Source organism: Eublepharis macularius, chromosome 2, assembly GCF_028583425.1.
Source record: "Eublepharis macularius isolate TG4126 chromosome 2, MPM_Emac_v1.0, whole genome shotgun sequence".
Classification (NCBI taxonomy): domain Eukaryota; kingdom Metazoa; phylum Chordata; class Lepidosauria; order Squamata; family Eublepharidae; genus Eublepharis; species Eublepharis macularius.
In genome coordinates this window covers 120,541,234-120,555,737 of record NC_072791.1, presented here as the reverse complement: position 1 = coordinate 120,555,737, position 14,504 = coordinate 120,541,234, and positions in this window count along the sequence as shown.

Below are 14,504 nucleotides of genomic sequence, written 5' to 3'. Positions count from 1 at the left end.
GTCAATTTGTTTATATAGTTTATCAAATGGCTGTTGAATTAATGGCAAGTTTCATTAGGATCGAGAGAGAAAATGTTCCTGAGTATTAGGAATATGTTGTATACCTGAAATTCACATCTTAAATGTTATATGTTTATCATATTTTGGATGGTCCTTGTAATGTACTTTTCAAATCCTTTTTCTGAATTTTTGTCTCCCTTCTCTTTTACCCCTTTTACGTCACTATTTTGTTCAAAAATAAACATTTAATTTTAAAAATGAGGATATTTGGCCGACTGAAGATGCATTTCTATTGTCTGTACCATATGGGTGGCTGTCAGGATGTCTCCTGTCATACTCCTGTCATACTCTGTCATGATTCTGTGCAACTCCAATGTTAAAAGCTTTTCACGAATGGGACAGCCTACAGTTATCTCTTCCAGCCTGCTGTTATCTCTTTCGCCTGGGAAGTTTCTAGCCTTGGAGTTTCTGGGTTCTGCTGTTCATCTTTAATACTTAGCTAATTGTTCTCTGAAGAGGGGTGGGGCTGGGGCTGGGCTTAGAATCCTATATACATTTTGTGCTTGTAGAGAAAGGCCATTCCTGACCATGAATGTAATAGTGTATGAACTGGTAGCTTATCAATCAAATGCTTTAACTGATGCTGTTCCTGGACTCATGTAGTGAAGTGTTTGAGAATTGGCAGCACCTTACAGTGGCTGGCAGGCCATGCAGCCCATGGAGCTTGTGAAGTTTGTTGCTGTTTGTGCCATGCCCCACAACATGGCCATGTGGCAGCAACTCCCATTACCCCTGATGTTGGAACCAGGGGGAGCCCCCTGAGTGGAGGATCTGGCTGGGGAGCTGCTAGAGCCAGAGAGCCAGAGTGTCAGGAGAACATCTGAACATGAGTGGGTGCAGAAGCACATAAGGCACCAACTTCACTGATCTGCGTGGCTCATCAGATGCCAGCACTGCCATGGCTGGACCCTGGCTGCCACCCCCAACACAGACAAACCACAGCCTGGTCTGCCATGCCCCAGACGAGTGTCCATGCCCCGGGGGTGGTGGTAGCTCTATTATTGCAGGTGCTGCTGGCAACCAGATGATAAATGCCCCTTTAGCCAGGAGGTGCTCCTCAATTGCATCAGGATGTTTTAGAACTGTTGCAGATGCTTAGAGCTCTGATCCTTTGAAGGAAACAGTTGAGGGACTGCATGGTTGCCATCACAAGGGAGTTATGCGAGTGAGTGCCTAGTAACCACTACACACAGCTGTGGTCTCACCTCTTCCTGAGGGGGGAGTGTGGTCGGGAAGTCTGCACATAGCCCTGACATGGGCTGCTAGCATCCTGCTCATCTGAGACAGCTCTTTCGAGCATGGCACTCAAGGTAGTCACCTCTTTGACAGGCATGGATCATGGTGCTGTGAGACCAGACCCCCCCCCCCCACACACACCCCACACACCATCAGACTCAACTGCAGAGGCTGGCATTTGAGGAGAAGCACAGGCCCATGTGCAAGGGGAGTGGGGATGTGGGTGTGAATGAACAAGCTGGGGCAGCTGACTTTCCAGCACCTTCTTATATCTCATCACGTCCTCACCCCTACCTCTAGCTAAGACTCTGGAGATGGGCTACTTGTAAGGGAATTGGAATGGAAGAAGTTAGTCAGACATTCTGGATTTATATCTCCTCCCATGTGTGAGAGCAAGGGGCTCACCAAATCTTGCAAAGTGTCCCCTCTGTGCACTTTCCTGGCCACCATGTGTACCTTCTCCCACCTCGTGCTCTGTCTGCACAGAAGAGAACTCTTGGGTAAAGCTTCATGCCACTTCCCTACTTACCTCAGTTAATGGGTGCCCAGGCTGGAGGTTATGTGGGGGGCTGTGACTGGGCACCTTTGAGGGGGCTTGACCACTGGGGGGGGGGACTGGATTGGTTGTGGCTTTAGTCGGCATCCTACAGCCTGAGACATTTGGACGAGGCTGAGCATGGGGAAAAACAACTTTTCTTGTACAATGGGAGTCTATGGGCGACTCTACCTTTTTTATGGTGTAACTTTCTGCTGCTGTTGGGTGGGGGGTGGAATTCCCAAGCATGAAATGGCTTCAGAAGCCTCCTAACTTGCACCCTGCCCCCACCACATCCCCTGTCTGCCAGCACAAGAATTTACACCACAGATCTGCCTGTGCCTGGCCACGGTGTCCTCTCTCTGGTGGGGTACCTGGGTGGAACAGTGTCGGGACGCTGTGTTGTCATAACTGGAGATTTACATAGGTGTAACTGTGAGATATGCCATCATACCTCCTAGTTGGCTCCCAAGGCACTTTTGACACCCTGCCATAGGACTGCTCTACCTGTCTTGTGTTGTCCATAAACCTTAGAAACTCCCCCACCCCAAGCTTCAATTTTAGCATATGAAAATTAATGCTGTTTTGATACTGCAATGGGATTCATTTTTAACCTCTGCTGTTGCTCTTTACTGCAATTCTGTTTTGGTCAACCTTCTCACAGTTCAAATTCTTGTGAGGTTGTTATACAACAAAAGGCACAGTGAACAGCTTCATCTCTACAATAAAGGAACTGATGGAGATATTAATCCAAGATGTTGTATTTTGGTTTATTCATAGTTATAGCAAGAATTCTGGGTTGTTTGATTTTTGTTATTATTTTATTATTTATTGTTGCTGTCAACTGATTGGAGATTAAGAGATTTTTCAATTTTTGTAGCTTCTTTAAACTAAATTTCTGAGGTTCAATCACCATAGTTTTCATCTCCAGATTTAATGTTCAACATTCAGGTTAGTGGTACAACTGTCTCCCCATTAAGATTAATCAGCCTCAGGACTAGAGACAGGCATGAACAGCAATATGAACAAAAAAAAGCCACAAACAGACAAATCTGCTGTTCGCGAACAAGTTGTTCGTGAGGCCCCATTCTAAATGAACAGGTGGTCATTGCAAGCCTCGTTTGTTGCTTCTTGTTGCTGTTCATCAAGCCAGACAGTCTGGCACCTCCAATCAATTCCCATGGCAATTTAGGCAGGGATTGTCTGAACTCTGTCTGAACTCCTGCTGTTGCCCTGGAAACCCCAATCTAACCCAATTTAGCTTGATAGGCATGTCTTCCTTTCAAGTGTGGAGCTCCAAATTTGTTACAAGGGAGCAAAGAGCAGGGGGAGGGGGGCTCCCCGCTCTGGCTTAGTTTGCAGACAGTGAAGAGGGAGAGAGTTGCTGTTGGCATTTTGATAGAGTGCATTGGAGCTTGAATTTTCTTTGTGTGTGGTGGGATAGGGATCCACCCCTTCAAGTTCCAGGGCTGCTACCAGGCTCTGGGCCAAGCTATTATTTATCATTGGTACCTTTCCTGCTGCCTGCTCAGGTAAGGTTTCTGGGAGTGGTGTGGTAGGGATCTTGACTTGGATGGTGGCTGGAGGAGAGCCTGCTGGCCCCCACGAACAACCAATCACAAACATGTTTGTGAACAGGGCCATGTTCGTGGTTGTTCATGAGTCCCTGTTCGTGGATGGCAATGAACAATGAACATCATGTTCGGGTTTTTTTCCTGTTCGTGCCCATCTCTACTCAGGACCCAAGTCTTGCTTACAATATCCAAAGAGCTATATAATCAACCAGAAATTTATCACATGCCTTTATCTTTTGCTATTGTTATGAAACAAAGATGCTGAAAGGGAAGCATAAAGGAGCTGTTTTCTTTATTACATTGAAACAACTCATTAAGACCATAACAAGAAAAGAGAAGAACCAAAGAAACTAAAGATAATAGCAAAAGTCAGGTCATTGCATGCGGTACATTTTTCATTTTAAAAAACCATGGCATTTCTTTAAGGGGAAATGGCAAAGATAAGTGGAATGTAGACATAATATTGCTTTTCAGCTTCTCATAGTTTTTACTTCATGCCATTCTTGCCTTTCTAATTGACACCTGAATCTTGACAAAATGGGGCTGGCACAGCTAAAAGCAATTTGCCTTTTAACTCTATCTGGCTGTTGCAAACAGGTTGCCTTTTGTGCGTGTGTTACTCAAGCATTAACAGTCCATTGAAAGAGGAACCTGTTAACCTTGAGCAGAAACTTTCATACATAACTTGGCTAAGCATTCTATCATGTACCTCACTGAAAGCAATAACACTGAATCATTTGTATTTGCTAACATAAAAAGGCCAGAAAGTCTAGTTAATGGGTACTCTTGCAAACTCTGGTTGTAATCCTATAATGGATAATATACTACAGATATTTTTCTCAAACTGATCTTTGGAAGAAATCTTCCTTTAATGTTCTGTTGGTGAGGTTTGCAATGTCTACGGAAATAAGTGGCTCATAGTAGAAAATGGAAAGGCATTCCTTTTAATTTATTCTAGAAAGTGCAACTGAGGATTTCAGCTGTCTTCCTACTACAACATGAGCAATCTAGTTCTAACTGAACCAAGCTGCAACCAGACAATGTGGGTTCATATGGCCCTTGCCCAATTAATCAGCAGCTTCATCTCTCTCACCCAGAGATAAAATTTATACTGTAGAGGTTGAAATACTCTGCCCCAGCTCTGTGCACACACCTAGGATTCCTAGGTTTTTCTTGGACCTAGCATACCAGCTGTAGTAATGGAAACTTGGTTTTTCTGTCCTTGCATCTGAAGCACTGCAAAACAGCAGGAAATTGGATCTCTGCTTCATAAGGATGAGGACCGTGATTCCCACATATAATTGTGCCTCAGAATTGTTAAAGCAGAGGTCCAAGCATGGAAATGGAAACTACACTCTCCTTGAATCACGTTATTGTGGTAGTATAGAAGTATCTGAAAGAACTCATTAGAGTAGAGCCAAATGTTTGATCATGAATCTTTTCAAAGGGAACTTTGAGAGTGGGTGAAATATTCCCCGAACCTCCCCAACATCTCCCTCTTTCATATTTCTTTACTTGCATACACAACCCTAGTTAGTTACTGAACTGGCACTATTAATCCTCAGTTAATAGTTGTATCTTGTATATCTTTATATTTGTGGATATTGCAGCATGCCTGCTGTCTGTGCATTTGTACACATTGGTCTAATGTACATATGTCATAGAAAAATATATTGGATACATATGTATGATGAATGCATTAGTTCAGTGTTGATGGGAGCTTGTAGATATGGGAGTAGGATTTAACAAAGACGGCCAGTATCAGGCAAGGATGCTTGCTGCCTATCTAATCTCTAGCATCCTGAGAGTTGATGATATAGAGCTGCCTATTCCTCCCCACCTCCTCACTAATACTATGCAATATCAGAACAGTGAGGCACAAAACTGCACATTTCACTAGGACGTTACAGGAAGAGGGAATCAGACTGGCTTGCATAACAGGGACGTGGTTGGAAGATAATGATGTGGTAAGTCTGTTCCAACTAACTCTGCCTAGTTATGCAGCCCCCCCACCCCCCACCGCCAACAATGCACTGGTGATCAGGAAGGAGGGGTTGCTATTATCCTCGAACTTCTGCAAATTTCCAGTACAAACTATACCTGGCATTGACTATATGCTCCTTAAACTGGGAACAAAGGATAGATTAGGTCTTCTGCTTGTTTACTGGCTGCCTAGTTCCCCAGTAAGCACCCTTTCTGAGTTGGCAGAGACATTGTTGGACATGCTGATGAAGACACTTAAACTGATTGTTCTGGGTGACTTCAAAATTCATGCTGAATGCTCCTGGTCAGGGCTGGCCCAGGATTTTATAACTGTCATGTCAAATTGCTTATGTTTTGTCTCAGCTCTATATTCAGGTTCATGCCTATTTTCAGATTTCTGCAGTCTATACCCTATTGAATTTGGATTGAATAAATCCACCTTGAGTCTCAGTGAGAAAGCCAGACAGTAAACATAAACAAACACACAAATAAACAAATAATACATGAGGAATTTGTAATGTGAGAATTGGCCTTTTGATAGCAGGAGTTGTAGTAATCAGTTTCTACAGATAAGAAAGAAATTACACATGGCAGGAACTTTTGAAAATGTGGGATAAGAGCCTTTCCTTGGAAGCACTGTCAGCGACAGGGGATGGGATTGTTACAAACCAAAGAGTAGTATTTGGGTTTGGGGAGAAGCTGCTTTCCATTCATGAGGAACTAATGCTGCAGAGTATGGCTTAATAGAGTATGGCTTAATGTGCAGTTATGTGCAAGCCTTAATGTGTTTGGGGGTCCACAGGCATGTTGTCTGTTTTTGACCCCCTATAAAATGATTGATGAATAGAGCAGCACATATCAAAGAGTTCAAAGTCATTAATGTAACATGTCCCACCCTCCACACTCTAGAACTATTCCTTTGGGAAAATAAAAGGCCAGAAGAAGTTGGAATGCCTAAATTGATTACTGGGCCTAATTAGAATTTGATTTTAATCTTACTTAATCCTGGTTTTAATCTACTTCTCAAGAAAATCCATTGACCAAGCCATCTTTCTAGTGAGACACTTTAATGGTTTTATTGTATTTTCCTAGTTTCTCCTTCTAGGCTATCATGATGTGACTTGTGTAAATGAGTGCTTGATAAGTCTTTCCTGCTCATTAATTTGTTTTCATTTGTTTCATTAGTCATTTTTAAGTGGTATTATCTGCCTTAGTATCTGTGTTTGAGATAAATGTTTTGTTCGGTTCTCATATGTTTACAGTTCAATCCTAAATTCATTCAGCCAGCACTGTACTCTTTCATTCTTGACACCCTTATTATCCCCTCAGCTCCACCTCCTCTTTGGGGGTTCCCAGTTGGTGGGATGCATCTGTTCAGGGACATAGTGACCCACTGAGCTGATGCTTACCCATCTCTTGTAAGGAGTTGCATTGGAAATGTGTATGTACTTTCAGATGGGGCTACTTTGTGAGTCTCTGGTTCTGCAAGGGTACAAAAAGTGTTTGGCTAGCAGTAGAAAAGAGTAGAATGGGGAAATTGGTATAGTTGTGCTTTCTGTGCCCCTCCCTTTTCAGGGAAGGAGTTTAAACTAATGGCATTACGCTGCTGAAGTGGTGATATACTGCCAATATAGCTGACCCTTAAGAGCCTAGTACTTATACTGGATCCAGCACTGCTGACAGAAAAGCAAGTTAAGGCAGTTGGAAAAAATGTCTTCTACAAACTCAGTCTAGCCTGCAAGATGGCCCCCTACCTCAACATGGCCAATCTGGCACCTGAATCCACAGGATGGTAAAATGGTATCTTGGTTACTATAATGTACTCTATATAGGTCTCCCCTCAAAGCCAACTCGGAGATGCCAGCTGGGATAAAACACTGCAGCTTGGTTATTACCAGGAGCTAGGTAGAGCTAGGTGGAGCATGCGTATTACTACTCCCATTCTGTAATCGCTGTACTGGCTATCCATCAATTACTGAGCTCAATTCAACGTTTTGACTAGCCCATACAAAGCCCTTTGTGGCCTGGGTCCCTCATATCTATGGGACCAGCTCTCTCCATATGTTCTACCATATGAGTAGCTTTGCTCATCTGAACAGGGCCTTCTGCTGGTACCACCCTGCACATAGGCAAAATCAACAGTTGCCTGTAAATGCATATTCTCTGTGGTGGCCCCTACCTTACGGAACAGCCTTCTTGAAGAGGTTTGGAAAGTTCCTCTCTCTTGGCTTTCCACAAACTGTGTAAAATTGAATTATTCAGGAGGGCCTTCTTACAGGTAAAAGGCTGTGCTGTAAAGAAATGGTTCAGAGAGATGCATTGGTAAAGAGGGTTAGGTACTGTGTCCTGTGTGTTGCTGCAGGTATTCTCCTACTGGATGGTTCCACATTGCTTAATATGTAAAATCAATTTGCTTATGCTTTGTTTCGGAATTTTTTTCCAGCTCTGTATTCAATTTCTGCTTCTTTTCACATTTCTGCTATTCCTACCCTATTGTATTAAGGAATGTTCAGTCCTTTGATCATATATTCAGTAGAAAAATATGTGTGTAAAGGGGCTCAAATTTACTTTGAGTTCCACATTTAAAGAAAATTCTTATAAAATGATGTATTGGTTATATGTCTCCTGACAAATTAGCAAAAATGTGTTAAGGAATGTCAATTAAATGTTGGAAATGTGAGCAACAAGAAGGAACATTTTATCATCTTTGGTGGACTTGTTGTAAAGCTAAAAATTTTGGTCTCAGATTCATATGATAATACAAAAATGTTGACGATTACTATACAGTTTAAACCAGAAGCCTTTTTGTTGAAATTAATGGACAAACGGTTGGACAATAAGCATGGTATTTTATTTTTATATATGACTATGGCAGCTAGGGTTTTATATGCACAAAAATGGAAAAGTACAGAATTGCTTTCAATCGAGCCCTGGATTATGAAACTGATGGAGTTAACAGAGATGGCTAAACTTACAGCTTTGATCAGAGATAAAGTATTGTCTTTTTTATGGCTAACTGGAATCCTCTTACTGACTTTCTGCGAGAAACAAGAAAAAATATTTGATGATTTGTAGTTTTGATTTTTAAGAAGACCAACTTGGAAAATAATAAATAGAAGGGGGGCAATATTGGAAAAGGACATTTTGAAGAGATTGAAATTTCAAGTATGATGTTTGTTAAAATATGATAGGTGTTGTAGAGAAAAATGGAAAATGAAACATGTATTATTGTTTTCTGTTATTTCTAATTTCTTTCTTTTCTTTTTTATATGTTCGTTTCTTTATTTTTTTATTTCTTTGCCCCTTTTATTGGGCCTTTAATTCTATTATTAAAATAAAAATGTCTTGGAAAAAATCTTTGATCATATTGACTTATGTTGTGTAATACACCTTGAGTCTCAGTGAGAAAGGTGGACTATAAACGAACGAACGAACGAACCAAAAAACAAACAAACCAACAAACATGAAATTTAGTTAAGATTTTCACACCAAGTGGCAACAAGGGTTCCCGATTATTAAATATGAGCTCTTCAAGTGAAAATATCAAATACAGTATAATTAAGAGTCTAATACTATTTTGTGTTATGATTTTGGCTTTTTCTTATCCAATAGAATGTTTGAATTCTTAGTGTCCAAGCTTACTTGAAGCTAAGCTTGAGAGTTCAAAGATGAGAAAAGGTGCAATGCCAGTAGTTGAGAGGCTGGTTGGGAGAATAAGATCCGAATACAAACCAGAGTCCAGTGAGAGGAACAGACTGAGTGAACCTCCTTCTAGCTTTACAAACTGTGTATTATGATTTCCTGTGATAAAAATTGTCAAGGTATCGATATTTTCTGAGGATTCTCTCAACATTTTCAATAAGGGATCAATGCCACTTTCCTACAATTTCTCCCTGAAAAGCAATATGATTTTTGTCAAGTTAAACTTCTCTTTCATTAGTTATGACATGTTAGCAGAATAGAATACAAAGGCTGGAATTCCATAACCACTTGGGGAGGAATGGAACTGCTAAATGCAGGCACAACTAATTAAAAATTTTAAAAAACCCAAACCACAAGGAAAACCATTAGCTATGAATAGCTAATATTTTTAAGTGCAAAATCATGTGAGCAGTCAACCCCAGCCTCCAGCATTTTAAGAACAGCTTATGATATAAAAGTCATAAGCCTCTTGAATCAGATGTGGCTTGATTCTCATCAGGGAAATTCTAGCCAGCTGAGCAAAGTGTTGCCAGATCCCGCCCGGGAGAATGAGTCACTGGATGGAATGGAAATTCAAAAACTGAGGACTGGATGTGATTGGCTCACTGCCTTCTTGTGCTGCAGACATGCAGTTTTGACAAGAAAGGTGCTTGTTGCATCATCATCCCACATTCCTATCCTCCCCGCCTCTCCGTGATTGAATCCTATCCTAAAGATTGAAGGCCATCAGTCAGCTCTGATAATTTTACAACTCCTTGGGAACATTTAATCAAGTCTCTAAATTCATTTGTTAAGCTCCAGGAACACTCATTAGCAAACCATTTCTTTGTGAAACACCAGGAGACACCAATCAATCCTTTTGTCACATCCCGGAAACACCTATCGGAGGTAATCAAACCTTTGTCATTCCCAGGAGCTGAACTTTAAGGTTTTTGTTCCAATGACTGAGGGGACTCCCCAGCCTCAGGACATGTTAAGAACCAGGGCTTTGTCCCATTCAAATTGTGCATGCTTTCCGGGATCTGAGCACTGTACCCTTAGGGTCTCCTTCCCTAAGACTCTCCTGGTCGAGAACACTAGCCATTTGAAGCCCTCTTCCTTCGTGGACTGCTCTACTCCCCAGATAGGTAATTATTGTCCGAAATCCCTCAAATCTATTCTACTTTCACCACTGCTTTTCCTAGGAATCTTGTGCACTTGTGAGATATTACTTGTGTGTATGTGAGTTTAATTCAAAACTACCAGTCTCGTCAGTTTCCTTGGAGAGGGGACCCCATAAATGTTGGTGGAGTATCTGGTTTTGTTACCCCTCTTGTATAGCCTACTCCTAGCCTACTCTCTTACTCGCAAGGAATCCCATTCTGGTAACAATCACATATGCATGACTCTAACAGAATATTTAGGTCTTATGGTTTTTAAGCAATTGTTCTTGATGCTTACTAAACTCAGATTTTTATATTAAAGAGAAAAGAGGCATCTGTTGAATTTTCAGCTTGAGAAATATCTCAAAGAGAAATGATTCTGTTTCTGCCTCCTGATTTTAGCAGAAAGCACTTCAGGAAATGTTTATAGCTAACCAAGGAAATCTTAAACTCAGTAAAGCAGGAGGCCATGAAGCTATCAAAGAGGGAATTTTATAACATTGATATTTCTGTAAAACAGGTTAGGCTTAAGTTAACAGAGGAATAACTATCAGGGGCACAAAAGTCAAATCAAGGTCATCTGGTTTTAGTCTGTTGGGGGAACATTGGATACTAACTTGTTTGTTGGCACTGTGGCTTCATCAGTGATGCAGGCATGTTAGTTTAGGCTTGCGCTGCCTGTGTCTTTACTTATACTCTGGGTAGAACTGCAAGTTACTTTGGCAAAGATGTGTTCCCAAGCCAACATTTGCTCAGATAACACTTAGGGAAGGGATTATTGATAAGAGAGAATAGGCAAGATATTTAAGCCTTCCCACAGCCGCCAGTTCTTCCCTGGAACTTCTACCTCAAACCATTCCCATCTGTAGTCCAGGGGAACATTGACATGAAAGGACTTTTGAAGACATTTATAGTGTAAAATTGGGTAGTAGGGCCCTCTTCCAAGTTTCTTTCCCTATACCCAGTATTGTTATTACATAGCGTATCCTCTTTATTTAAAGTCAAGCCAGGAAGGAGCTGGAGGTTATATTCAGATCTAATTATCCATTGCAGCTTTCTCCACATTTTCTTTCTCCTTGTTGGAGAGTACTGGGGTTTAATGTGATGTGTTAGAAGGAAAAAAATTACAGCTACCCTAGGAATGTTATGTTGTATAAACAAAACAGAATCAAAAGAATTACTAGAATCTCCTGCTCCCTGAATTTGCAGCAACCCAGTTTGTGGGTCCGTATGGTGGGGGGTGAGGCAGATGGTGGCCTCCATCTACCTAGCAACCCAGAAGCTCCCAGTAAGGCTTCTGAGAGAGGGGAACTAAAAGTACAAAATTCCTGAGGCCCTGTCAGCTCTTGAGGGCTCCTGAAGCTGGATTATTCATGTATTCAGAAAATGTTTTTTAGGTTTTAAATTTTTTTGGTGCAATTCTGCCTGCAGCCACTAGGGGATGCAGCGACTTCTGAGCTCGGCAAGCAGCCAGACACTCGTCTTCCTGGCAATGTCTTTGCTACCTTGTCTTTTCCTTTTCCCTTTTTTTTTTTGCAATGATTTTTTTAAAAAAGAAAGCTCTCTATAGCTGCTATGAGGCTAAGGCAAACATGAGCCCATCAACTAACTGGATATGCCTTAATTCCTCTCCCCACACTTCTAATTCTCCTTGTGTTTGTCTTTCCTGTTATCCCAACCCTGGCTGGGGAGGTAAAATATGTTTAATTGCAGAATACTTTGTTCATATTATGTTTAGAAAGGGTGTGTGTATGCACGTGTATTTCCCAAAGAATCTATCAAAGTAATGAAAGTGTGATCCCCCCACCACACACTCTGCATGCTTTATGATCCCATTGTAAATGTGGAATGCCTTTGTTCCAGTTTTGGCGTATGGGGTGTAGACACAAATGAGGAATGCTGTGTTTGATTCCGGGTTGTGAAGGTTGTTAAGAAGTGCTACTGTGCTACTGTGGATTATTTCCTGGCCCCTGATGAAGTCTTCTGCACAAAATCTGCGTGTTTGATAGCTGGACCCAGTTTGGGCTTGGAACAGTTCAGTCATCTTACACCAGAGCACCTAAAAGAAGGCAAAGTAAGAATTAAAGAAGGATTATATTACCCGTTGGATATGGTATTCTATCAGTTGCTGCAAGGACTTACCTCTTGGACTTTTCTCCCAGCTTTTCTTCCTCCCCTAATAAGGAGGGGGTGGATTTGTTCATTTATACTTTTGAGGCATTTTGTATATATGTATGATTGTACTATTATATGTAGTAGCATTTTGCACTAGGATATCTAGTGTATGTGTTTGAAATAGATATATTTGCCCATCCTGGTGGAGGTTTCCTCCTTGTTGATTTGCCAGTTTATAACAAAGCAAACAATATTTAAGCTTAAACATTGTGACTATAATTTTTGTTTGTAGTTTTAAAATACATCTTGTTTAGACTGAGTTAAAATATGTGTGAAGACTGAGATCAGAATTGCTCCCACCCCCAAGTAATTAGAAGTGAATTTAATTGCATATGAAGTGCTCTTCAAGCAATGGCTTATTGTTGTTGTATTGGTGAGATATCTGATACCTGGCCTTTTGTAAATGCAGTGTTGCAACTGTATTAAACATTAAGCTTCAAATGGAGCCCACCTCATCAGATGTAAGAAGTGTATCCTATATTGATAGATTCATATGTGTGTAAGTCGCAGCACTACAGCCCAAGCTCTGCTCATGACCTAAGTTCGATCCTGGTGGAAGCTGGGTTCAGGTAACTGGCTCAAGGTTGACTCAGGGCCAAGCTACAAGTGACAAATGACACTTGAACAGCAAGTGGATTGAGTGGAGAGCAAGTGAACAGGGAGAAATACACTTGCCGTTCAAGTGTCATTCGTCACTTGTAGCTTTGCCCTCAGCCTTCCATCCTTCTGAGGTCAGTAAAACGAGTACCTAGTTTCCTGGGGGTTAAGTGTAGATGACTGGGGAAAGCAATGGCAAACCACCCCGTAAAAAATATGCCAAGAAAATGTCATGATGCTGCGTCCTCCCATTGGTCAGTAATGACTCAGTGCTTGCACAAGGGACTACCTTTACCTAAATATAAAATTACAAAATAAGACACATGGCTATATAGAGAAATAGGGCTGTGCCAACTGGGTAGTTGATATAGGGAATCCTCAGGGACTGATACAAAAAGAACAGGAGAGGTTTGAGAAACATTACTGAAAAGAAGAGGAGGGCTCTTTTGACAGGAACAGCTTGGCTGGAAAGAGGAGGAAAGCGGCCCTTGCTTTTTTTTTTTTGTAATGGAGGCAGCAGCAGCAGGAGGGACAGGAAGGGAGCTGGATTTTAGCATCTGGGGACTAGAATCTCTTTCTAAAGTTAGGGCAAGTGGAGGAAGATAACAGCATGTGGACATTTGGCTCACCCACCTCCTCTCCCTGCAGGATAAAACCATCTTTTCACATCTTCCCAATTTTCTTTCCCTCTTCAAGCATCTTCAAGTTGCTATTAGTTTAGGTTAGTAAAAATATTTTTAAAGTATTTTTTTCAGTTTAGTACTTTTTGAGAGAGAGCTGTCTCACATTATTCAATGGAGCTTATTCCCAGGTAGCTTGTATCTCACCTATTTTTAATTGCTAGTGTGCCCGAGTATTCTGGCTAGACCCTTGGTCAGAGAGTCTTCCTGATTCTGTTTCATCCTGTTTGTGCTTTTGAGGGGTGGGGTGGGAGGGATTGCACCCTATCCTGTTGCAGTTATTGTTTTGTTCTCAGTAAGAGAAAGCCAAGCGATTTGTTTTGTTATGATATTCAAATGAAGAGGGTTGCTACATGGAGGAAGGCAGTGGTAAACCACTAATGCTAATCTCTTGTCTTATACACCCCATGTTTGGAGTCATTATGAGTCGACTGCTACTAGGGTTGCTAGACGTCTGGTCTCCCCCTGGACAGTCCATTTTTCCTCACCCTTCCCTTAAAACTAGGTCTTCAATCCAGACAGAAAAATCCAGAACCCTCTCAGGCTGTTGAGAAGACTGCAGACACCTCCTTTGTGTTCTGCCTACTCCCAGAGGCTTCCTTGTGTACTAATATTGCCAACTTCAAGGTGGAGCCTGAAGATCTCTCAGAATTACAACTGATCTCTAGGCTGCAGAGATAGTTCCCCTGAAGGGTGACCTCTATGATATTATACTCCACTGAGCTTCCTCCCTTCCCCAAATTCTGTCGATCTTCAGGCTTTACCCTCAAATCTCTAGGAATTTCCTACCCCAGAGTTGCCACCCCTATTGTGTCCATCC